This window comes from Periplaneta americana, chromosome 10 (assembly GCF_040183065.1).
Source record: "Periplaneta americana isolate PAMFEO1 chromosome 10, P.americana_PAMFEO1_priV1, whole genome shotgun sequence".
Lineage (NCBI taxonomy): Eukaryota > Metazoa > Arthropoda > Insecta > Blattodea > Blattidae > Periplaneta > Periplaneta americana.
The window spans coordinates 173054568-173081593 of NC_091126.1; the positions used below are offsets into that span (position 1 = coordinate 173054568).

Below are 27026 nucleotides of genomic sequence, written 5' to 3' on the forward strand. Positions count from 1 at the left end.
GGGCACAGATCCGATGGTCCGACAATATATAGGCAATTCCAACAAATACGATGACGTAGGCCTATGTTTTAATAATTTAATAATGTATTTTCATGCTTCTACTGTATATTTCAGTGATTTATGTCTTTATACACAGGGGGTATTAAAACAAGTGCTGTAGATCTGTGAATCCGTGTACACACCTCTGAAGCATAGAAGGCACAAAGATATACATCTCTCATTCTTTCTCGGAATCTTGGCACAAGAAGTAGGCGTTGTGGAAAATAACAGCCCATCAAGGGCCAAAGCAAACCATCCGACCGTTGGCTTCACGTCCACATGCCTCGGAAGAAGTGAACTATCATCCAACTATAACGGGGTAATGTGTTGTCAGCACTATGATTCCCACAGCCGTTACAGCTGGTTTTCGAAGGCTCATTTCGTTACGTAACGTACGTAGTTTCCCAAATTCATCACGATGCTGGGTGGGCACCGATCTCATACACAGGTCAAAATTTCACTTGAAATTTCCTTCTCTATCAGGACTCGAACCAGCGCTCCTTCAGCGTTTCGAGGTCCGTGGTGAAACAAAAAATGGCAGAATTAAAATGCTTACTGTAAAAAGACTATGTGCCACAGTCGAATGCTAATCTTATTAGTGGTTAGATCATGAACCAATGTAACTTGAGTGACTACGCCGAATGACGCCTTCTCCCCTCGCCATGGGCATGAGGACGCGGAAATTGGTTGTAAAATTAGCCGTGGCGCGCGGACTCTCTCAATAATATCTTGATATCAAGAGAAGTTACAGACCTGTGCGGGCACTCGTTTGAATTATAATCACAAGTTCTGCAATATTAGAGCGATGATAGACACATGCGGTACGCTTTGAATGAACCACAGGAAAAAAAAATGTTGTGAACTGGGACTAATTTCGGGATGTCGTTTCGTATGAAGGGGAAATAATTATATCGCATGCGCTTCATTATTTTTCTTATCGTAGCCTCATAATAGTACATTATGCAACGAGCCTATAATGATAGTAATTAAGAAGCGAGTATGGATGTTTATGAAACGAGCGCAAGCGAGTTTCATAATTTTCATACGAGCTTCTTAATTACCATTATAGGCGAGTTTCATACGACTTTTTATGCTCGACCATATTTCTAACTTGAAATGACCGGTATTCAGATGTATACATTTTATTTGTATCTGACAAGATCGGAAGTGACCTTGTTCTAGGTCGTGAATTGTGAGATGTGCGCAGACGCGAAAGTATTGATTTTTTCCGAGGAACAATAATGTCATTGACCTTGATGTAATCCCGTTAAACTTGGTAATATTATAATATTATACAGTAATCTTGATTATTGAATTCGACATTGAAAAACGAGATGACAAATTGAATTTATTTGAATATTATTTACAATTAACGCTAATTATTATAATAACAGAACATAACCTTCTGCGACAGTATTGGATTTCCAGCCTCCGTGACTTTTCGCTAATTCTCTTTCGATTGCATATACGAGAATAACCGATACTTGCGGTTTTATAACGGTACAAAGCCGACTTGTCATTGGCTGAACACATGTAAGCTGAGTTATCATTGGCTGAAGACCTGTACTTTAATGAGTAGGTGTACTTTAATGACATGCATTAAAGGACTGCTACCAGGTGTATAATTACTACATTTCGGCATGGTCGAGCATAAAATATACAATTCAACACAAATTTAATATAGCCTACGTAGTTTCGTTCCCGAAACTGAATGACGCATTCTGCGTGCAGGGCCCTTGACTTGCCGTTATTCTCCCCGACTCTACGAACGTGGCTAGTGTTGAGAAGCGTTGACCACTTCGTCACAGCCTACCCATAGTGCAGCACAGACAGTGGCTCTACATTGCACTCGTAATGGATAGTTATGATGATCATGATGATGAATTGTTGGGAAGGGGAGTAACTGGAGAAAACCATGTATTGTCTGGACTACAGCTTGCCCAACTTGAGTTATAAATTCAGAGTGGATCGACCGGAAATAATGAATAACATAATTATATGTATGCTCGACCATGCCGAAATGTAGTAATTATACACCTGGTAGCAGCCTTTTAATGGATCTCATTAAAGTACACCTATTCATTAAAGTTCAGGTGTTCCACCAATCAGAAAACACCATTGTAGCAATATGAAAGCGCAAGTATCGATTATTCTCGGATATGCAATCGAAAGAAAACTAGCGAAACGTCACGGAGGCTGGTAATCCAATACTGTCGCAGAAGGTTATGTTCTATTACTATAATAATTAGCGTTAATTGTAAATACTATTCAAATAAGTTCAATTTGTCATATCGTTTTTCAATGTCTAAATCAATTTCAAGGTTATATCAAGATTAATGTTTATTTTACTCTCTAGATTACATCAAGGTCAATGACATTTGTTTCTCGGAAAAAATCAATACTTTCGCGTCTGCGCACATCTCACAATTTACGAGATATTGCACAAGGTCAGTTCCGCTCCCCAGTCAGATAAGAATAACATGAATACTTATGAATAATTTCAAGTTAGAAATATGGTCGAGCATAAAAAGTCGTATGAAACTTGCCTATAATGGTAATTAAGACGCTCGTACGAAAATTATGAAACTCGCTTGCGTTCGTTTCATAAACATACTCGCGTCTTAATTACTACCATTATAGGCTCGTTGCATAATGTACTATTCTGATAAAAAGAAACAATAATATTTTCTGGCTTTAAAATTGCTATGAATATTTATTTATGCAGGCAAAGGTACACTGCAAAAAATTGTAATTGAAAATAGCCAAATTTACGTTTGTACAACACGTACTAAAGGCTCGGTTTAAATGTATACAGGGTGATTCACGAGGAGTTACCAACACGGAACTTATTTCCGAAGACATTTTGAGCTAAAAATGTCACATAAACACGAGTTCTATTCTCAATATTTTAAGAATTACACTAATTTGAAGTTGTTTGTAAAATACTTTTTCTCTTCGGAAATAAGCTCCATAATTGACGGTAACTACACTTGAATCACACTGCATTTTCCCTACTGTATGGGATACTGCATATTTTAAGCTGTGAAGATGTTAACCCTATATCATGGCAATTCTGTCAGATATCCAGGGAAATCAAATCCTTCAATGGAATTTATTAAGACCATTTTGCGAATAAAATAATAATAATATTTATTTATTTATTTATTTATTTATTTATTTATTTATTTATTTATTTATTTATTTATTTATTTATTTATTTATTTATTTATTTATCTATTTATTTATTTGTTTACTTATATTTAATGTGCTGTACAACAGCCAGAGGCCAATTACAGTTCAGCACAAACAATATAACAAAAACATTAGCAATAATTTACAATAAAAGTACAAAGAAATAATTAAATTAATGGCAATTAATTAAAATGATAATTACAAATGAAATAATGGAATCATAACTGAAGAATGGAATCATATAAAATAGTATTACAAAGATATACAAGATTATAATACAACGACAATAATGACAATGAATGGACGGGATAAAATGGATGACTAAACTACATAGCATAATGAGATTAAAAATAATTGTATTTGAAAATGAAAGGATGGAATCAAGTAAATTAATAAATAACAAAATGATATAAAAGTTAGCGAGAATAATATTAAAATACATATTTAACCCTTTCTAACCCAAATTAAATTTACAAGCAATCCATGTTGAAACAAATAGCTGTATTAGGACCAAGTTATGGGAGTGGCAACATTTGAAACAAAACTATATTGATGAAAATGTATTGAAATAGAAGTTATCCAGAAAAATATACCTTCATATGTAACACACAAGTATATAAATGCTATAAAGTTAATTATTGCCATATAGTATCTATAGGTAAGAAAGGGTTAAACAAAAGATATAAATGAAAACTGATATAAAACTTCAAAATATATAAACTACACATTAAATGGATCCAAGCATGCAAATTAGCATATTTTATACATCTGCAGACCGGAGAGAGAGATTTAGAATTTCTATTGTAAAACATTTTATGATATCTTAAACCCTTAGCAGGAATACGAAGACTGATATTGCTTAGGAAAGATTCACAATCAATATCACCCTTAAGAACTTTACAAAAAAATAAGTAATCAAGATCTAGACGTCTGGCAAATAAACTACAGCAATTAAAATATTTGCAGTTAATCTCATATTTATGATCATCAGAATTAGGTAAAAATCTATAAGAACAAATAGAAATAAATTTTCTTTGAATATTCTCAAGCTTAGCCGAGTCAGTGGAAGTAATAGAGTTCCATACAACAGAAGCATATTCAAACTTGGATCTAATCAATATATAGTATAAAATTAATAAACACATAGGAGTAGAAAAAGAATAAGTTATAGATCTAATTAGACCAAGCATTCTTAATGAATGGGTATAAATATATTGCACATGATCATGGAAATATAATTTAGAATCAAGTAAGACACCAAGATCTCTAATAGTATCTTTCCTAGTAATTATGACATTATTAAGAGTATAATTAAATTTTTTGGAGGTTGTTTTACGTGTGAAAGAAATAGCAAAAGTTTTGGATTGATTAATTTTCATTCCGTTTTCTACAGTCCAAAGTGCAATTGAATTGATATCCTTTTGAAGAATTTGACAATCAGCCAAACTACTAATTTTGAGAATAATACTATTGTTATTACTAAATGCGATACTTATTGTACTTAACATATTAGAGTAAGGGAGGGGATTGTCGGATAGGTCTGGTAATGTCGGATAATCTCGGATAACATATTTCTTTTCCATCGAATGGTGTGAAAATAATGCATTACGTTCTCTACAAGTAGACGAACATCTGCATGAATAGCCATTACTGTTGAGTGCTTCACTGTGTGTGAATAGCGTGTTTTCAACGTTTCTGCAAAAAAAAAAAAAAAAAAAAAAAAACTTTTTGAAGGTAAGTAATGTGATTTATTCGTTACAAGTTATTCTTATATTTACACAACATGGTATGCACTGTTTGATATACCATAGATAAGGCTTCTTAATTCTCTAATTGCAAATGCTATCGACAACATGTTTCATGCAGCTGGCTTGTTTTACTGTTTGTGAAGAGTCGGCCAATGTCGGATACTAGCTGAGGGCAATGTCGGATACTAGCCGAGGGCAATGTCGGATACTAGCCGAATGCATTGTCGGCTGCCTTTCAATGCTGCTCGCTACATAAAAGCTGCCTTAAACCCATTTATATGTTTTCTATAACAAACCACTACATTTTTACTCATGGGTATTTTTAATTAATGTAAGTAATTAATTTTCTAATTAATCGAATATTATGAAGTAACGAATTGCTTCTTCTTCTGATATTTTTAGATGCCTAAAGTAAAATAAAAAAGAGATTCAGTCTAAAAAAAATGGAAGTCTGAAGATATGGTAAATGCCATTGTCGCAGTACGGGAGAAAAGAATGGGCTATCTTGCTGCTTCCAAAAGATTCAATGTATCTCGATCAACATTATTTGATTATGTACGGTCCAACTCTGAGCCCAGCAAAACCGTTAAATCGAAACTTGGACGAAAACCAATACTCCCAGCTACACTTGAAGAGAAGCTAGTTGACTATGTGTTAATGATGGAGAAAAAATATTTTTGATAAACCAGAAATGATGTTAAAAGACTTGCATATCAGTTGGCTAAACAGAACACTATTGTAATAGTTTCTGATATGCAATATATTATTTTAAATGCATTATCATACCTCTTACATAATAATGTCTAATGTATCCGACATTAGCTTCCCATTCTGTCAGTGATGATATTATTTCTGTTTTGTCTTTGCAAGTTATACAGCAAATACATATTATGTAAATTACCTAATACTTATGTACAATCTGCAGGAACCCCAAGAGGTTATTTTAATACTAAGTAATTACAGTTCTAACCTTTATTTTGAAACATCAAAATGGTATCCGACAATACCCTCCCTTAGTCTACTATATTTCATTGGTTGGCATTGCCTATATTTATAAAGAAAATGAAGATAATTTATTTAGTCTTTATTAAATACAATTATGCACATTATTCAGCCAATTTTTCTGTTGTGGAGGCCTGGATTTCATCTAGATTCGAAGTAGATAATATTTAACTTGCAGAACTCAAGCACGTAGAAGCTCAGGACGTGCCCGAGTGAGCATTATTTACAGTATGTATACAAATATGAACGGAGCCAGCCAATTAGTACTAACCGCCCCAATAAAGTACACCTTATTGACAGAAACAAGGAATTAAGAATGAAATTATCGTCGGTTTAAAAGCAAAACATATTAAGTCGAAAACATTAACTCTGAGAAAAAAGATGTTTTGAAAGCTATTGACAAAACTGAATCCTCAAAATATTATTTTTAGTAAGTAGTTTCTCTTTATGTGTATTAAATTTTCCATTTCAAAGTTTATACACATACATTATGTATATTATTTACACGTTTTTCTCTGACGTTATATTTTTAACTTAAATTATTTTGCTTGTAAACCGACGATATATATTTGTAAAAGAAATACATCCAAATTTATGCACATATCAACTTTATCTAATCATTTTCTTATTTTCCGTCATTCTGAACACACTAATGTTACGCACAATTAGCCATGATATTCTAAATTTTGTACGTAGAAGCAAATAATTTCCCAGCAATACCGATGAAATAATTGATTATTTTAAGCTATTACCAGAGTCTAGTATATACAGTCACGAAGCTCAATACGTAGTAAATATGCATCCATAGGTAGTTGCTCACCACTAGAATTGCTACTATCGTCCCATTACAGACAATCCGAAATATTACCGGCACAGTCTATTGTTTCTAGCACCCTCAAAACTCGAGCTTCGTGACTGTATATACTAGACTGTGCTATTACATTGCAGCGGTGGTTAGTTCTGATTGGATGAAATTGAGCTCATTCCTATACTTCATTGGTGAGTAGGAACTTAAGCGAAATGGTTACATTACAATAAACATTACAGATTTTCATAAACTGAGAATTCTTAAAAAAATAATTAATGAGTAAAAACTAAACATATGAAGCGTAAGAAGCGGATAAATGAGAGGGGTGGTTAGCAATTACTGGAACATCAGAATGCCCGGCACGTATTCGGAGTTAAAGGAATTCTTTCTCGCATATTCTCCATTTTGAACAGGAAGAACGAAGATTTAGATTCTTTCCACAGTCATTTATTTTAATACTCACGTTTATTGTTGGTGAATCTGTAAGGCCATTCGTCACTGTTAAGCAAGAAATAAACCTCAAGGAGAAGAAATCATAACTACGGTATGTTACATTGACTTCCTTTTGTCACCAAAGCAGATTTGTGTTTTTGTATGTAAGTGTGTAAGTCATTTATGTATGTATGTATGTATGTATGTATGTATGTATGTATGTATGTAGGGGAGAGTCGGGTAGTATCGGACATCGGGTAGTATCGGACAGTGCGTTTCTTTCATCTACCACCATATGGTAGTACCTGAATGACATGGTTACGTTTCTCTATGCGACATCACAGAAACGTAACCATGTCAATCAGGTACTATCATCGTGTGGTAGATGAAAGAAACTCACTGTCCGATATTACCCGATGTCCGATAGTACCCGACTCTCCCCTATGTATGTATGTATGTATGTATGTATGTATGTATGTATGTATGTATGTATGTATGTATGTATGTATACAGAGTGGAAGAGGACTGATGTACCAAAATTTAATAGGTGATTGTACATGTTAAATGTAACAAAACTTTTATTCCACTTTTCCTTCGATGAAGCACCGTTAAGCAGGAAAAAATAGTAATATGCGTTACAAGAGCGGTATGTTGAAGTTTTCATGTTCGAGGAAAAGTTTGAAAAAGCGAAACGTAGTTGAGCTTTTTTAATTTCCGAGAATTGAAAGAAAACATACCGCTCGTGTATCGTACATTATTTTGTGCGAAGATCGTTTATTACATACCTGAAAGAGGAATTTCTAATTAGTTGCAATGAAATCTCCATCTTAGTTTCTGTTCAATGACGGCAAATTTGCAAAACAAAAATATCTATCTTCAACATTGTTGCTTTAAAATGTTTTCTGTGTTTACTATACTCCAGCAGGCCGTGATATACGTCTGTCTTTTTTTTTTCCCCCCAGTCTATGATGAGTCTGGAATCTTGTTGATTTTTTCATGGCTTCCTTAATGTTACTTGCATCACGAATTCAGTAACTTTAGTGGAGTTGTAGAGTTTACTTAATTTTGCAAATATTTAAAAAGAATAATTAACATTGCAATTTAGGTGAAATTGCAGTGGTAAGTTTCCAATTTATATTATTACTATACTGAACGTCTCTAAAAATAATATGTTAAAAGCCTAAAGCAGTAAAATCAATACGTTACTTAAGCGGTAAGAAGAGGGAAATTGTTATGTGTGTTAGGTTGGGAATACTGAATGTGGAATTTTAGACTTTCCGCGGATTGGTTTTGTGCGGAAACCAAGCAAATACGCACGATCTCGCACAAAAGTATTTCACCGATGTTTGCAGCGCTGTATTGCGGTAATTGCCCGATACAAATGGCTGGTTGCTATACAAGCAGAATTTCTTGATTTTTTTTTCATACCGTTTGACCATGAATATAAATTGGATAATTGCGAAAATCGTTCAAATAAATCTTGCAACTCAGCGCACTGTCATGCGTCACAGACTGAGTGCAGCCGAGTGGGAGGGGAAGGTAAGCAGTGCAGGCTTCGCTTGGTAGAGTTATTGCAGTAGCCGTGATGTTGCCAAATGATTCGTAAAAACATAATGATTTCCTCTAAAACGCTGAATGTTAGAAAAAAAAAACTTACTTAAATTTGTAAAATCTTTCCTCATGATCTATTACCAGTTTCATTTTGGTGCAGAGGTTACTATCCACCCTGTAAATATTATGTACATATACAGGGACATCATTTTATTTTTACTAACATTTTTAATATTAACTTGCCTATACCTCTGGATCAACGCCGTTTGCTATCCCCTTCCACGACTAGAGTTCGATGATACTGACGTAATATACAAAGAAATCACTTTACTAGGTATAAGAGGGAAGAAAAGTAGTTCATCCATTTATGTAAACTAGGAAATATTGCGCTTTTGAGTTTCATCATTTTCGTTAGATTTTTGTTTAATCAAAATACAGTACAGTATTAACAATGAGTGTTTTTACTCACGAACTGAGCTGTCCATGTGGACGTATTCATTATGCAGTGTATATCATGCTGTATACAACGCATTAGCGTACAATATAGAGAATGAAGTTAAATTGAAAAATAATCATAATATGGATATTAAACACATTTCGATACCGGCTTCAGTTCTAATGTGCATATTATCGCACTATAGACTATTGTACTTAATTCCAATTACCAGTTCTTCATACTAGTAACTCATGTTGAAATAATTCTGTACCTACTCTATAAAAGAGTACCTTACGTTCTGTAAATTCAATCTTCACTTCTGCCCGAAAAGATAAAATTACTCGGACATACTATCTACTGTCCGTCCAAGTCGTTATGTCGTAGGGTCGTAGAAAGGAGGGAAATCACGTGACAGTTAATTACTTAACGAGGCCCTTTTATTTAAGTTATTTTAAACAGTTGTATAATATTACGTACACGTCCAATTCCTAACAGAAATTAACGTTCTCAGAAAAGAGCTAAGACAGCCCAGCCACTAGCTGGCGAATAAAAGCTGGTTGGGGAAACCGGGATACGACGTAGGCAAATGGACGACAGTACCTGTGCGAAAATAATTCAATATTGAAAGCTCTTTCGTCACCGGAAAATGCGAACATATTTTTGGAACGTACTGTGGGTACTATGACTGTATATGCGGTCTTGGATCTGTGTGGAAGTCGGTTGAAGGGGTGGGAGTGAAGTACATTAAAAAACTCAGGTACAATAAAAATTGAAGTAAAAATAAAATGATGTCCCTGTACAATGTCTGCGTGTGTACGTACGCAGCCTATGTACAGGGACATCATTTTATTTTTACTTCAATTTTTATTGTACCTGAGTTTTTGAATGCACTTCACTCCCACTCCTTCTCCTACTGAAGTTCAACCGTCCTCCACACAGATCCAAAACCGCATATACAGTCATAGTAGCCTTACGGTCATAGTAAACAGTACGTTCCAAAAATATGTTCGCGTTTTCCAGTGACGAAAGAGCTTTCAATATTGAATCATATTTTCGCACAGATACTGTTCGTTTGCCTACGTCGCATCCCTATTTCCTCCACCTGCTTCTGTTCGCCCCTCTGTAAAAGCTGGGCTGTCTTAGCTTTTTTCTGAAAACATTAATTTCTGTTAGGAATTGGACGTTTACGTAATATTATATAACTGTTTAAAATAACTTAAATAAAAGAGCCTCGTTAAGTAATTAACTGTCACTTGATTTCCCCCCTTTCTACGATCCTGCGACATAACCACTTGGACGGACAGTAGATAGCATGTCTGAGTAATTTTTATCTTCTTCGGGCAGAAGTGAAGATTGAATTTACAGTACGTAAGGTATTCTTTTATAGAGTATTTCAACCTGAATTGCTAGTACGAAGAACGAAACTAGTTATTGGAATTAGGTACAATAGCCTATAGTGCGATAATATGCACATTAGAACTGAAGCCTGTATCGAAATGAACGGCCACTATTTTCAAAAATGTGTTTAAATATCCATATTATGATTATTTTTCAATTTAACTTCATTCTCTATATTGTACGCTAATGTGCTGTAGACAGTGTAATATACACTGCATAATGAATACGTCCACATGGATAGCTCAGTTCGTGAGTAAAAACACTTATTGTTAATACTGTACTGTATTTTGATTAAACAAAAACCTAATGAAAATGATAAAACTCAAAAGCGCAATATTTCCTAGTTTACGTAAATGGATGAACTACTTTTCTTCCCTCCTATACCTAGTAAAGTGATTTGTTTGTATATTACGCCAGTATCATCGAACTCCAGTCGTGGAAGGGGGTAGCAAACGGCGTTGATCCAGAGGTATAGGCAAGTTAATATTAAAAATGTTAGTAAAAATAAAATGTCCCTCTATGTACAGTAGTGGCAAAGAAACTGGACCGACCCTTGCAGCTGATTTCAGAGCCTTGTTTACTCCAGAGCGTCGGTGCATATTCCTTGGACCCGAAACCACCTGTGCAGTTGAACAACAGCCACGCAGCTGATTACTGTTTTCGTCCAGTTTTTTTGCCACTACTGACAAAATGTTCACACGTTGCGCGACGCAACGTCATTTTAACGAAATTTGCTATGAATTAGCTCTTTCTACGAATGTCTGACGTAGATGAACAGGAACGACAGACACGGTGAAAGAGTGACTTCTTTCGCTCTGTTAGTACGTATATCAAACGTAGAATTGAATATATATGCATTCTCTTCGTAATAACTTCATAACTCCCCACAGGGCACGTAATAACGCCACTTTTGTTTGTCCTGATTGCAGCAGCATGCACAGGAGAACTAATTTGTGGATGAAAAGAATAGATTAATAACGTATAAATGAAAAGATGACGCTGCTATTAGAAGACAAAATATTCGAATCAAAGAAAATAAATCACCCTTTTAGACGTAAAATTATGGTGAGATAACTCTTAAACTTATGCATTAAGCGCGAAATTAGTTCATTAGAATAATCGTTACAATCATCTGCTTTAAAGGATTGACCCTAAATCCTGCTCCATCGTAGACCTACTAGAGGATTGTCAATCAGTGCAAGATTTTCAGAAATGGATGGACGCCTTCTTAATGTTGTCATCATGACGAAAGACGACGGAGAGGACAAATACACGGCAAACAACGTGCAACCGGTCCCAACTGTCGTACAACTCAAATTTAAATTAATTTCGGCGATTTTAACATTACTACAAGACATAGGGTGTAAAAAATATATGTTACAAGGCTCGGTGGTAGGTAGATGGTACCATGTGATCATATTTTGTTAATAAACCCATGTCCAGAAACGCTTTGTTTACCTGCTAGCGTCTCTGAAATGGGGAGGGGGATGTAGACAATACGGATCACAAAGCTAGGAAAGAAGTAATGATTCCATTGGCAACAGATGGATTGGACGTGGAAGCCCAATAGCCTGACCCCCTCGCTCACCTGACCTGACACCATTGGATTTCTTTTTCTGGGGGTATGTGAAAACCCTGGTGTTGTTTGCTACGTATTTCGTTCTTTAGAATTTCCTCTTCTTTACGATGTTCATAGTTGAAGTTTGTTGTTGTTGTTAACTAATTAAGTTAATGTTAAGTTAATTTCTTATATAGTCATCTACAAAAAGAGAAATAAAAAAATTAATACAGAAACGTGCCCGATTTTCAACAAGTAAAGATGCAATTTTTCATGTTCTATTATTGGTGTACGACGTAGACCTACAGTACGTGACCATTTCAATGTGCAAACTATTAAGAAAGTCATAAATACATGAAAAGGTTCGGTACTTTGGTCCTGTTATGAATTCGAGTAGTCCCTAGCTGGGTTACAGGCGCGGCGCCAGATGTGCAGGGAAAAGGTAGCGAGAAACACCACGTTCATAGTGCTTTAAATCCCTCTTTTGTTGCTGAGAGTGGAGTGGGAAGTCAATAGTTGGGTAGGAGAAACAAATTTCATAAAATGCAGTACTGGGAAAAAAGTGAAAGGCGATTGCCATGTGTCATTTACAGACTCTGAGATTTTCAGCTATAGTGTGATACGCAATTCGTTTGAATTTTATTTTTCCTTCTGTCTTATTTGAAGGACCACAAGGGCAGACCTCGAGGACCACAGGTGGTCCGCGGACCATAGTTTGAGAAACGCTGCCATAAAGCACAGCTGTACATTAAAAAAATCAGCACACCAAAACGGGTGAAAATATTTATAATTTATACATTCGTTACGCATACATATTTAATACTAGTTCTCAATTCAGTTGGCCTACCTATTTAGCTGCCTACTTCGGATGTTGTTGCGTCTTTTTGCCTGCCTAATTTTGACGTTTTAATGGCTACGTGTTCGAGCTCTATTTAACACAATTATTGTTAAATTTTTAGCGTTATCTTTTAGAATCTGGTGGAGATTATGAATGTTGGTAAATCAGTTTGTATAACTTGTACTGTTACACCTTTACGTAGCTAATGATGCACTACAGGCTTTCTTCATTGTGTTAACGAGTTAGGTGTATAACTATTGGCAAATCCAAATGGACATATCAGTGATGGGTCACTCAGTAGAGGTCATTTGGACTCTTTTTCATTGCTAGTTCCGAAGGCTGGCAAAATGTTATTCTTCATGTGAACAAGAAAGCAAAGTGGGTATTTGTCCTCAGGTTAATTTCTTATAAGGAGTTAAGGCAATTTTCCATGTACAGAAGCTTTTTCTCCAAATAGGTTATTTGTGTTTAAGGGGAGAGGATGGTATTTTTTATCTTTTTTTCCTATTTGATGTAAAATATAAATTTTTTGTGTGTAGAGACCTTATAGCTGTGGCAACTAAACCAAATAAAAATATTTTGAAAAAAAAAAAATTATTTGAGGGCCCATATTTGGAAAAAATATACCCAATGCAGGATTGTACTAAAACCGATATATATAAACCGTTTTTAAAGATAGGTTCAAACAGTTGTTTGCAATGTATTTGCAAAAGCATGTTCTACAAACTATCTGTGACAGAATTTTGATATTAGTCCCTTACTTACTTAATTACTTACTTACTTACTTACTTACTTACTTACTTACTTACTTACTTACTTACTTACTTACTTACTTACTTACTTACTTACTTACTTACTTACTTACTTACTTACTTACTTACTTACTTACTGGCTTTTAAGGAACCCGGAGGTTCATTGCCGCCCTCACATAAGCCCGCCATTGGTCCCTATCCTGAGCAAGATTAATCCAATCTCTATCATCATATCTCACCTCCCTCAAATCCATTTTAATATTATCTTCCCATCTACGTCTCGGCCTCCCTAAAGGTCTTTCTCCCTCCGGCCTCCCAAGTAACACTCTATATGTATTTCTGGATTCGCCCATACGTGCTACATTCCCTGCCCATCTCAAACGTCTGGATTTAATGTTCCTAATTATGTCAGGTAAAGAATACAATGCGTGCAGTTCTGTATTGTGTAACTTTCTCCATTCTCCTGTAACTTCATCCCTATTAGCCCCAAGTATTTTCCTAAGAACCTTATTCTCAAACACCCTTAACCTATGTTCGTCTCTCAAAGTGAGAGTCCAAGTTTCACAACCATAAAGAACAACCGGTAATATAACTGTTTTATAAATTCTAACTTTCAGATTTTTTGACAGCAGACTGGATGATAAAAGTTTCTCAACCGAATAATAACACGCATTTCCCATATTTATTCTGTGTTTAATTTCTTCCCGAGTATCATTTATATTTGTTACTGTTGCTCCCAGATATTTGAATTACTCCACTTCTTCAAAAGATAAATTTCCAATTTTTATATTTCCATTTCGTACAATATTCTCGTCACGAGACATAATCATATACTTTGTCTTTTCGGGATTTACTTCCAAACCTATCGTTTTACTTGCTTCAAGTAAAATTTCCGTGTTTTCCCTAATCGTTTGTGGATTTTCTCCTAACATATTCACGTCATCCGCATAGACAAGCAGCTGATGTAACCCGTTCAATTCCAAACCCTCTCTGTTATCTTGGACTTTCCTAATGGCATACTCTAGAGCAAAGTTAAAAAGTAAAGGAGATAGTGCATCTCCTTGCTTCAGCCCACAGTGATATTATTCCCTACGTTTGTAAAATAAACAATTAAAAATTTAATAACAATTTTCTGATTTCCTTTCTTGCAAACAAATGGACGTATTTTTTAAATCAAATCACTAACAGAATTCCGTTACAGAGAAAAGTTTCCTAATAGTCTTAAGAATGTGTGTTCTAAATTTCATGCATGTATCTTTAATAGTTGAGAAATTACATCCATTTTTGTCTGACAATTTAGCAAGAAAAATGAAGTTACTGGAAACCGATAAGAGCGGGCATGTGATTTGAAAATTCATAGCCCAGTAAGTTTAAAAATGACGTCTAAACATCCGATAAGGGCACAAATACCCACAAAATGTTATGCAATGCATTCCACACATAACAAAGGGTATTTTAAAGAAAAGATTGTTTTTTTAATTTAATTTACCGGAAACAACAATAAAAGTGGGCGAGTGATTTAATAATCCATAATGCAGGAAGTTTAAAAATGGCGACTCAACATCCGATAAGGGCACAAATACCAACAAAATGTTATGCTATACACTCCACACATATCACAGAGTATTTTAAAGATTTTTTTTATTTACTAAAATTCACCAAAAAAAGCCATCCTCTCCCCTTAAAGAAATTGAGAACAAGCATTTAATTGCATTGCATTTCAGGTTTAACACAATGATTACCTTAAGCGGAAGAATTTTTGAAGATAAACTTGCGAATTCTAAATGACAGCTTCAAATACTTGGGGTGTACTATAAGCAGTAACATGAACTGCTGCCAGGAAGTCAAAAGGAGAATAGCAATGGTCAAGGAAGCTTTTAATAGAAAAAGCATCTGCTACGGACTTCTGGAGAAAGAACTACGGTAAGGAAGACACTATTGAAATGCTTTGTGTGGAGTGTAGCATTGTATAGGGCAGAAACATGGACATTACGACGAAGTGAAGGGACGTGACTAGAAGGATTTGAAATGTGGATATGTAGAAGAATGGAGCATGTGAAATGGACAGACAGGGTAAAAAACGAAACTGTGTTGGAAAGAGTGGATGAAGAAAGACTGATGCTGAAACTGATCAGGAAGAGGAAAAAGAACTGGCTGGGTCACTGGTTGAGAAGAAACTGCCTACTGAAGGATGCACTGGAAGGAATGGTGAACGGAAGAAGAGTTCGGGACAGAAGAAGATATCAGATGATAGACGACATTAAGATATATGGATCATAAGCGGAGATTAGAAAGAAGGCAGAAAATAGGAAAGACTGTAGAAAGCTGGGTGTGCAGTGAAAGACCTGCCCTTGGGTAGAACACAATGAATGAATGAATGAATGAATGAATGAATGAATGAATGAATGAATGAATGAATGAATGAAAATAATAAAGTAAATCTAAACTGTAACTAAGTATTTGCTTGGAAAATAACACTTTATATTTCTTATAAATGTACTTATATATTGGTTTATATATGTTTCCAATAACCGAATGAAAAGAATAGATTTACTTCTGTTATTTTACCTTACATTGGAAAATACGTAAATAACTTATTTAAGTTATATCAAATCTAGTATATACAGTCACGAAGCTTAATAAGTAGTAAATATGCATCCATAGATAGTTGCTGACCACTAGGATCGCTAATATCGCCTCATTACAGACAATGCGAAATAGTACCGGCACAATCTATTGTTCCTAGCACCCTCACAACTCAAGCTTCGTAACTGTATATACTAGACTGTGGTTATATTACAAAGAGGGGAGATGTCCGCTAACAAGACGACTATAGTCTATACCAGTTCTGAGCTTATAGAAAAAGTGAAAAGGAACGGAGAAACTTCCGTTCATGTCGTTTTCGCTTACACAGCCTTAGAAATAAGCGCACAGTAAGGCAGCGTGCATCAGTGGTGGATTTTAGGCGACCAGCGAGAGCCGAAATTTCGCAGAAGCTATTATGCCTGCCTTATACAATCCATCACTGAGCAATGCTTACCTTCCTAGCTAATCGAAGCATTACTTTCTCAGTCGGGGAAGGTGAAGTGGGAAGTTAAGGGAGGGGGGTAGTCTGCCGTGACTCGATTGAGGTATTAGCGCTCAGGTCTGGTCTATACCCGATGGTATTCCCTAAACTCTGAATGCACTATACATTCAAAATATTATCTGGCATTGTTGTAATTTGATCATTAGAGAATAAGAGACTCTGTACTTTGGTATTATTAATGCAAAAGTGTTCCTGTAATTGATACTGCCACGTTTTTATGCCGTCGTCGATATATAAACTAAAATTTATGGGTGATAATGGGTGCCCGTTTGTTAGGGTAGGAATAGTGAAATTAAAATATATGAGAGAAATCAAACCAACATATCCTGTCGGTTTATCCTGTCTCAAAATATATTGGGACTAAATATAGTTTTTCTCTTTTCGATATAAATAAAGTATTGTTGAAATTGTTTTAAAGTATCCATGAATGAGTGGATTTCAGTGGCTCAAGTGAAGCAGAAAATTGTTCAATAAATGTAATACTATAAGTTATAATGAGCGAATATACTTCAGCAGAATACGGAATATGCATGAAATTTGTTTCCCTTCGGAAGTTAGTTCTATAGTAGAAAACGTGACAATCTCATAATATATATGCGAAAGCTAGCTCCAGAAATGTTACCTTCCTGACTAGAACGCAAACATAATGTGAAAAGATGTTTTAAATGTCACCTGAGTCAAAACCATCATTACATTAGTATGATGTAAAAGCATGTGTTACTCCAACAACATTAATCCGATTCATATGGTGTAAATATTTCTTCACGCTGAATTTACATTTTCCCAACTGCTTATTCGTCACGTTGTATAAAGCACTACATCTATTCCTATGCATTCGAAAAAATCGTATGTTCTGTGTGTCGTAGAAGTATGCAAAACCTCACTCTTCTCATCGCGTATACACTCACGATAAATTTCAATTTTCAATTTGCACTTGCTTTCGCGATTGACTTGGGCGCATCCAATTATGGGCCTTTTGCAGAACTGGTTGTTGCTGGTCTTGGCGCCTTTTGCTTTGTTTCCTGTGAGGGTGAGTTTGTGTAGTGTAATGTGGAGTCAAAGAATGTGTGTGTTCTGAAATTGAGTTGTCTGTTGATAATTTCATTTGGATGTGCTTTTGTGTGTCTGTATATTTCGTATTGTTCTAGTGTGTTTAGTTTCTGGCTTTTTGATTGGATGTGTAGAATTTCCATGTCTGTGTTAATGTCTCTGTAGGTGTGGTTAGCATTTGTGACGTGTTCTGCATATGTGTTCTAACCACACCTACAGAGACATCAACACAGACATGGAAATTCTACACATCCAACCAAAAAGCCAGAAACTAAACACACTAGAAAAATACGAAATATACAGACACACAAAAGCACATCCAAATAAAATTCTCAACACACAACTCAATTTCAGAACACACACACACTTTGAGTCAACATTATACTACACAAACACACCCCCACAGGAAACAAAACAAGAGACTTTACAATTCATTTTAATATATCAATATGCATGGTAAATTATTACTAAGTATTTAATGAATTTCAATCTTAAGGCATATAAACTTGCAAATGTTTATTTGCTATTTAATAACAATATATGAACGTTTTCGCCGTTTAGGGCATCTTCAGATATAACAAAACATATTATCTGGACCTATGATAACATATTATGCAAATTACAAGGAAAATAGAGAACAATATATGTGGTACATGTAATTTGCATAATATGTTATCATAGGTCCAGATAATATGTTTTGTTATATCTGAAGATGCCCTAAACGGCGAAAACGTTCATATATTGTTATTAAATAGCAAATAAACATTTGCAAGTTTATATGCCTTAAGATTGAAATTCATTAAATACTTAGTAAAACAAGAGACGTCAAGACCAGCAACAACCAGTTCTGAAGAAGGCTCATAATAGGCCGAAACATGTTAACAAAGTACAATAGAATTTAACACGAGAAAGACATATAATACATATTCCGAAGTAATAATAATTCTCAAAATAACTGGCTTCAACAAGTTAAATGTATGTCCGGAACAATAATTCCTATGACAATATTCAATTACAAACCAATGGGAAGAACACTGTCTTGGTCATCACCTGAAGACATGGTATTATTATTATTATTATTATTATTATTATTATTATTATTATTATTATTATTATTATTATTATTATTATTATTATTATTATTATTAGCCATGATAACTATTCTATCATTATTACTAGTTCTATAGATTTTGCACAACGTAAGTGCCAGAACTAAAATACGAATAAGTAGTAAGCTTAAGTTGATGTAAAAAAATGTCGTACACAAATTCTGTACGTCTCTCTGTTTTCTCCAAAACGCTTAAAGTATTTGTTACAGTATTCAATTTTTTTTTTCAGATAAAGACCTATTTGTAAGTCATACTTACTCCTGTAAAATTTTACAGATCAAATCCAAAATTTTAGTACTTTGTACCGTGTATGAAAGTTTCAGGTTCGAAACCATAATCAAGAATCTTCGCAGTGAAGCTTTCTTATCTTTTGCTGATAAATATCAAACTGTAACACAGACCATGAATCAGTCATAAACACCTCAGCATATTAAATACAATTTCTTAACAGATGTTATAAATTGATTTGTCCAGCTAAATTCTTTATACTTTATTAAGAAGTAGCTACGGATGAAGTCGGTTAACATAGCGTTACGGCATAATATCATTATAAAGTACTTAACTGTACACAGGAATGAAAATTTAAAGTGATATTTGTATTTATAATATAAAAGAGCTTTGTACAGATCGCCGAATATCAAATAAAATCTCGGTTCATTTAGCGCCACCTGAATTTGGAAGAACGTAGAAAACTGTTCTCTTAGGGCCATATTCACAGACATTTTTAGCGCGGGTTTCCGGTGGATGATCAGCGTTTTTCGTATTCATAAACCAGTGTTAGCGATAGGATATGATTTGAATTCTGTACAAGTAACCAGTGGATAGCCGGGGCTAGCTTAGTACGCTCTTAGCGCGTGCTGCGAAATGTCTACCTTTAGGTTCAATACCTGCCTCATATTATGAATTTTATTCAACAGAATTTATGGAAGATAACATTTAAAATGATATACATTAAACTTGTCTGATTTTGCATACACGTAATGTAATTATACAAAAAAGAAGGAAGGTTTTAAATATCATATAAAATCGATTGAGAAAATGGTATTTAGTTTAACGACGCAATTCAATTCTTATATTTCATAATAGTGTGAATAAATGTTTTTATAACAGATTATGTCATTACTTTTTCTTTATTAGATGTATTTCATAATGAGAAACCATCAACAAATAAACTATACTTAACTAAATAGCTTATAATTACAAAAGAAACATTAATGTTCCGCTATGCACCTTAGCAATCATATTACATACAAAACCGCAAATCACAAAAAGATCAAACCCTTAAACATTATGACACTAATATACAAGCGTAGGCCTACTTCACTTTGACAATTGAATCGTAATTATATAATTTATATTTATGTACCTTAAAAATTGTTTTTGTTTATTTTAATAATTTTATAGTAGCCAATTCAATGAATTTGCCTTGTATAGGATATAATAACTGCTTCACATCGATCTTTTTATAATTATAGAATACGTTTTAAATTTAATTATTAATATTTTAACTTTCTGGTTACAAACGTGTTTAAAATAACAATCATTTCATAAGCTGTGTTCAACAGAAAACTACCAGACAGCTGAAGTACGCTTTTTAAAATATATTGTAAGAATAGTTATGTTAACTCTCCTGCTACCAAGGTTTTTCACAACTTACTACTGCCAAGGGTGGTAATATAATTACCCCAATCAAAATCATACACCAGTCTTCGTTAATCGTTTGAAATATAAACAATTTATGTATTATTGATTATAGACATACAAAAAATGTAAAAATATAAAATAATAATCCTATTTTTTAATATAGAGTGATTCATAAGTCCTGTTCCACTTTGTTGAAAAGTACACCGAAATTAATGAACTTTAGATATGTTACTGGTGACACTATAAGGTAATATATACAGTAAATTTAAATTGGTCTCTCTTCCATTTCAAAACAAACTTCTTAATGCTACATAATTTTGACATGATGGAAAACAAATTCACAAGCAATTAATGTCACATTACTATAATATAAATTGAAAACCATTTCAGTTAGTTATTGAAAATTAAATATTAGAATCCATATATACAACCATGAGCAACTCAAAAACATTTGTTTATAATAAAATAAAATTAAATTAAAATTAATTTCTAAAAGTAAAATATGAAAATAATAAATCGCTACCGGCGTAGCTCAGTCGGCTAAGGCGCTTGCCTACTGACCCGGAGTTGTGCTCGGGCGTGGATTCGATCCCCGCTTGGGCTGATTACCTGGTTCAGTTTTTCCTAGGTTTTCCCCAACCGTAAGGTAAATGTCAGGTAATCTATGGTGAATCCTCGGCCGCATCTCGCCAAATACCATTTCGCTATCACCAATCCCATCGACGCTAAATAACCTAGTAGTTGATACAGCGTTGTTAAATAGCCAAGTAAAACAAAAATAAATCTAATTTTAGTTATTTGTTGAAATTCAAGTAATTTTTTGAACCTCATCTATACTCGAAAAAAAGGCTAAACTAATAATTATTTCTAACAAAATCACTTTCAGACAGGAATGAAAAAATAAAAAAATGCGAATAAAAGATCATGATAATATAAATAACAATATATAAATTGTTATAAATAATACAAAATAAAATAATTTGGAGGCAGACGAACATAGATCTGGAGAAAATGAAGCTACAGATTGAATTTCATATCCTGTAATTCTCATGGCACAGACTACCACAGACTACATCCCACATAAATAATGTGAATTACATCTTAAATTAGAGTATTTATGTTATCGTTAATTCAAATTGTTAGAACACGTATAACGGGCAAATGCATGGAATTTCAAAAAGAGATATGGAGAAAAATAGAAATAATATTGAACAATTGTTTGTGAGGTAATCGCATTACCCCTCTTGGCAGCAGGAGGGTTAAATTAGCATGTGATGTCAGTTCTGTCTGAATCCCGAATCTGATTGACAGTAGCGCGCTCCGACAGATTTATTCCAGTAAATTCTTTGGCAGGCGCCGATAGACCACAGAACTCTCCTCAAAATAATTAATAATTTTAAAAAGGTACCTTACATCAAGTGTTTTAGTAATAGTAATTTTAATTGTTACCAAGGGATGGTCTGAATTTCGAAACATTTAAATCTCCACCGGTAGTTTTTGCTTCATTACATTATGCAACACATCAATGCACAAAATCCATTGCAGTATTAATCATTCACTATGCATGAAATTAAAAGTTGTAATTTGATCGCTTAGATATCTTGTTATATGCCTATATTGGAGTATTTGGATGAGATCCGTTGTGCCTGTATTTTGCAAGTTGGTACAATGACTTCAAATTTTATTTATGTAATTAAAAAATATATATATATATTTTACGAAGATATGATTTATTAAATGTTGCCCTGAATTAAAACTTGTCAATTACGCTACGTGTTTATATTAATGATTTGCCTAAAGTAATTAAATATTCAAAATGTTTACTTTATGCTGATGATCTAAAGATATTTAAATCAATACAAAATATTTCCGATCTAGAATTACTACAAATTGATATCAACAATATTTATCAATGGCTTTTAAATAATGGGTTAAACTTTAATACAAAAAATGTTGTTATATGACTCATACAAGGACTACATCTTATTTAAGAGGTAATTAAACATTGAACGATGAACCATTACAACGAATATATTGTGTAAAAGATCTCGGTGTAACTATTAATCATAATTTGACTTTTCATAATCACATATTTAATATAACAAATAATGCTTTAAAAATCTGGGTTTTATTATTAGAAATTCAAAAACTTTACAAAAAAACTTCGACTTTGACACTCCTTTTTAATTGTCATGTTCGCGATAAATTGGAGTACGCCTCTGTAATTTGGTCACCCACTTGCAAATCACATAGTAATAAAATTGAAAAAATTAAAAAACGATTCTCTAGATATCTGTGTTTTAGAAGATATCATTGTTCAGCCCTCCATAACAAAATTTCGTACAACAATCTACTTGCTGAATTTAATTTAATGTCTCTTGCCAGTCGTAGATTACTTGCTGAGCAACTTTTATTGTATAAAATATTCAACGGTCTGCTGGATAACAGCGAAATATTATCACAAATCCAGATTAACGCTAGAACATCATATTTAAGAAATCGTCAATTGTTATATTATAAAAAAACCAAACACTTCATCACATAAAAATTCACCAGTGTTAAAAATGTGTTCAAATTTCAATTAAATATGTAAAACATGGGATCTAGATTTCTGCATTTCTTACATGGAATACAAACATTTTCTTATTAATATACTGAAGGTAGTTGATTTTATATAATATTGCTATTTGTTACTCTGTAATTTGCCAATTATAGCTACATTTTACATTTTTAGCTATGATATCTACATTTAACTATTTTTCATTTATTTTATTTTGTATTTTTCATTTATATCTATATCTGTGTCTTTTATTTAGGTAGTATCTATTTGTCTGTTCTTTTTTTTTCCTTTTCTCATTTTCCATTTTAATTTGTATTTACACTTGTATCTGTTTCATCTCTTTTTTCATGTTATATGCAATTCTATGTTTTTAACGAATATCTGTACTGTCTATTGTAATTGGGGCTTTGCCCTGTTATAGGCATAAATATATATATATATATATATATATATATATATATATAATTAAGTATAAAAGAGCAAGAATGTCCGCGAATATGTACTTAATATCTTACAGACTCCAGGAAATAAAATGTTAGATATTTAATTCCGAAATTGTCACTTTAAATGGTAGCAAGTATAGTGTTAACTAATTCTCACTTTAATCGAATATTACTTTCTTTAATTTCGTTGCACTTCAGTTTCCTTACAAAATTTAAGACTGGAAAGGGTCTGTGAGACTAGCTATTGGTAACGGACGCGAAGAAATAACTTTCAATTCATTGGCTCCATCGATGATGTATCCGACACACGTTTGGATTTTTCTAGATCTGCGACACGGTGAAGAAAACCAAACCTCTCGCACAATCATAGTTGTGAGATTATGCGTTGATATACATGCTCCAATAAGCTAATCCATATATATACCACAACTGAATTGACGCAAGTATGTTATTATGTATATTATGAAGTAAGATTTAAAGACAATGTTAAAACTGCCGCTTCAACGTTTTTAAACGAAGTGACAGTAATTTTGAAATTGACTTTGTGATCCTAATTATCGCTAGGGAAAAATATACTTCATATTTCTAACTAAATTTTGTGCTTTTGTTTTAAATTATTGACGTTTTCATAATTTGTCAAAATCACTGTTAACGCGAATACATGTAAGAACAATTATTTGTATTTCTTAATTAAGAATCATACAAATTTCAACAAGGAACGTAAATAAAAAAAACTATCTATGAATTTACGAGTGTTGCCGGCTGTTTAAATATCATTTTTAATTAATATATAGATAATTCGTTTCATAATTATTCATACTACAAAATAAGGAAAAATCAGTTGCAGTGAATACCAAGACACTATTCGAGCTGTATAAAAGTAATTAATTTTATATTACATACCCGAGAACAGTCATAAATCGACAGTATCACAAGTCAATATTATCACAATTCGTGTTTCTATAAAAAAAAATACTCCTAAATAAATTGTGAACTGGCTTTCGCACCATCTTAACAGAAGACTAACAAACACTTACACTGATATATTTTAAATAGTCCAAATTTTGATATTTTTACTAACTAGAGTTGTGTATTCACAATTAGTAATTGTGAAAATTAAGTTCAAGAAGTTCAGATTGAAGTTTTTGCTTGCAAATATCTCATCAAAATAAAATCGCGTTCAAAATCATTTTCAGAAATTTCAAGAGGTTTAACATAAAATATTAACTTTTCACAACAAATTACAAAAAATTCTCTCAAAATTCGTGTTTTCTGACTTAAAAGTAGACTAATAATGCGTGATCATAAAAAAAGAAAAATATAAATATTATTTCCAAATTAAAAACTAATAGACTATATAAGTAATTTCAATTACGAAACTTACTCTGTACAAAAGAAAATTAATAAGTAATTAGTAGATAGAAGAGAAAGAGTTTTAAAAATAATATTTGTAGAAAGCAAACCTATAAATGATTTAGTAATTTGAGTTTCAAAGTTGTATTAGAAAAAATTAATTTCGAAGTTCGTGCTAACATAATCTGAAGTAAGAAGGAATTCCAGATTTGTAGTTAAAACGTGATATGAAGACCGAAGTGCACTCACCACGCTAGATGATCAGTTCGTACTCTTCCCGCCAGCCCATGAGCATGCACTTGTTTCTCCTCTTGGCAGATAGTTCGTCAGATGTCAGTCGTGATTTTTGCTCACGTTTATCAAGTGAAGACTGTAGCCTACTCTACAGAATGTCAGAGTTGTGTTAAGATCAACTGGTTCACGTGCGTACTCTTCACCGGATCACCAACACTTGAGCACGGAGCGACCTGCGTGGTGACTCTATGCTTCCGAGAGAGTGAATGCTCTCAGCTCCGCGACGGACTGCTCTGTCCCTCCCCTTCCACCACCAACCATCGTGCGATTCACACACACACACACACATACACATATATCCGGCCATACGTACACACACATATAAACAGCAGAGGCGCACCCGATCGGAGAATGCACAAACCAAATTATCGATTGATATGTGACGTTATGGCAAAATGGGGATGAGAGTTAGAGAGTTCTTAGGGGAGAGGGAAGTGCAAACATGAGATGAAATTCAATTTTAGTACAGCTGCCTTGCCGTCTGTCTGTCCGTGTGTCCGTCTGTCCGTACGTATATATCTTCTGTTTCTACTTGTTCATTTATACTGCCTGTAATTTTCTGTCTCCGCACTCTGTTCAACTGTAAGAAACGAATTGTGATTTTCGAAGAGAAATACTGAAATAAAAATCACAAATAGACATTTTCAGTTGTAATATGACGAATTATAAATATCTACGCATCTAATACTCTATTACGTACGTCAGTTTCGCAAAGAAACCTACTGTTCCGTGATTTTTGTTGTAATTTATGAGATATCATTCATCCGAGTGTATAAAAATTTGTTCCTCTCTTTTAAAATGATAATTCTGTGAGAACCAAAGTTTCATCCTCGATAATGTTGTGATATTTTAAGATAGTATTTTATTAAATTACTTTAATTTCATCTTTGTAACATCTTCATCTCACTGACACTGAAGTCTATTTATAGACTAAATTTTCTGAATAAGAAGTATGATATAAAGTAATCATTCAGATATATTTTAGAACCAGCATAAAGAGCAAATGGGAAGACTGTTAGTAGTACCTCAATTTGAGGTTAGGTCACATGGTGCAGTTGCTGTAGTGGACTAGAAATTAAATTTGCTTTCTGTGACTGATAGAACAGTTGTAGGATGCACTCAATGTTCTATGAAGAATCAAGCCATCATCAAAGATAAGTCGAAGATAAATTATGTCTGTCTAGTGCTGAGATTGTGAAGGCATGGAGTCCTACATTTTTTATGAGGCATGCGCAGAACACTTTACCTTAACCTTGAATTTAATTTAAATTTGAGTGCAAAAAGTACAAATTATGAGCCTTGGCACAACTTTTAAGTTAACCACTAATGACAGAATTCAAACTTATAAGCTTTTTGTTTAGAAAATATAGGCTAGGGGAAAGAATGAGACATGTGCTTTTATGACGTACAGAGAGTACAGACTTGAACACGTGAACGTGTGAATAAATTAACGTAGAGGGCAATATCGACGGTGTAAAGAAAACCGGACACAGTGAATGGACAGCAATTGCACATGTTTCGAGAGGCAGGAGAGGAATGGAGAGGAGAGAGGGATGAAGACTGAAAGTGTGACGACGGGCAGCAGCTAAATGGACGGGAAGAGGTTCGTCTCCTGACAGCAAACAGGCAAGGACGGAGGGTGAAATACACAAATGACGAATGGAAGGAAAAGATAGAGAATCACGATCTGAGCGGACTGAGGAAGCCTGCAAACCTCGCCGGCTTACCCAC

At 33.8% G+C, this 27026-nt stretch overlaps 1 protein-coding gene across 1 annotated transcript in view; it reads right to left on the minus strand.

Moving 5' to 3' along the window:
* The window catches only part of LOC138708155 (uncharacterized), a 102041-nt gene extending 76567 nt beyond the window's left edge, over positions 1-25474 (minus strand). Inside the window, exon 1 of the mRNA XM_069838410.1 lies at positions 25251-25474. The gene's annotated coding sequence lies outside the window, so the exon portion shown is untranslated. The remainder of the gene's footprint in view (positions 1-25250) is intronic.
* Positions 25475-27026: the final 1552 nt, after the last annotated feature.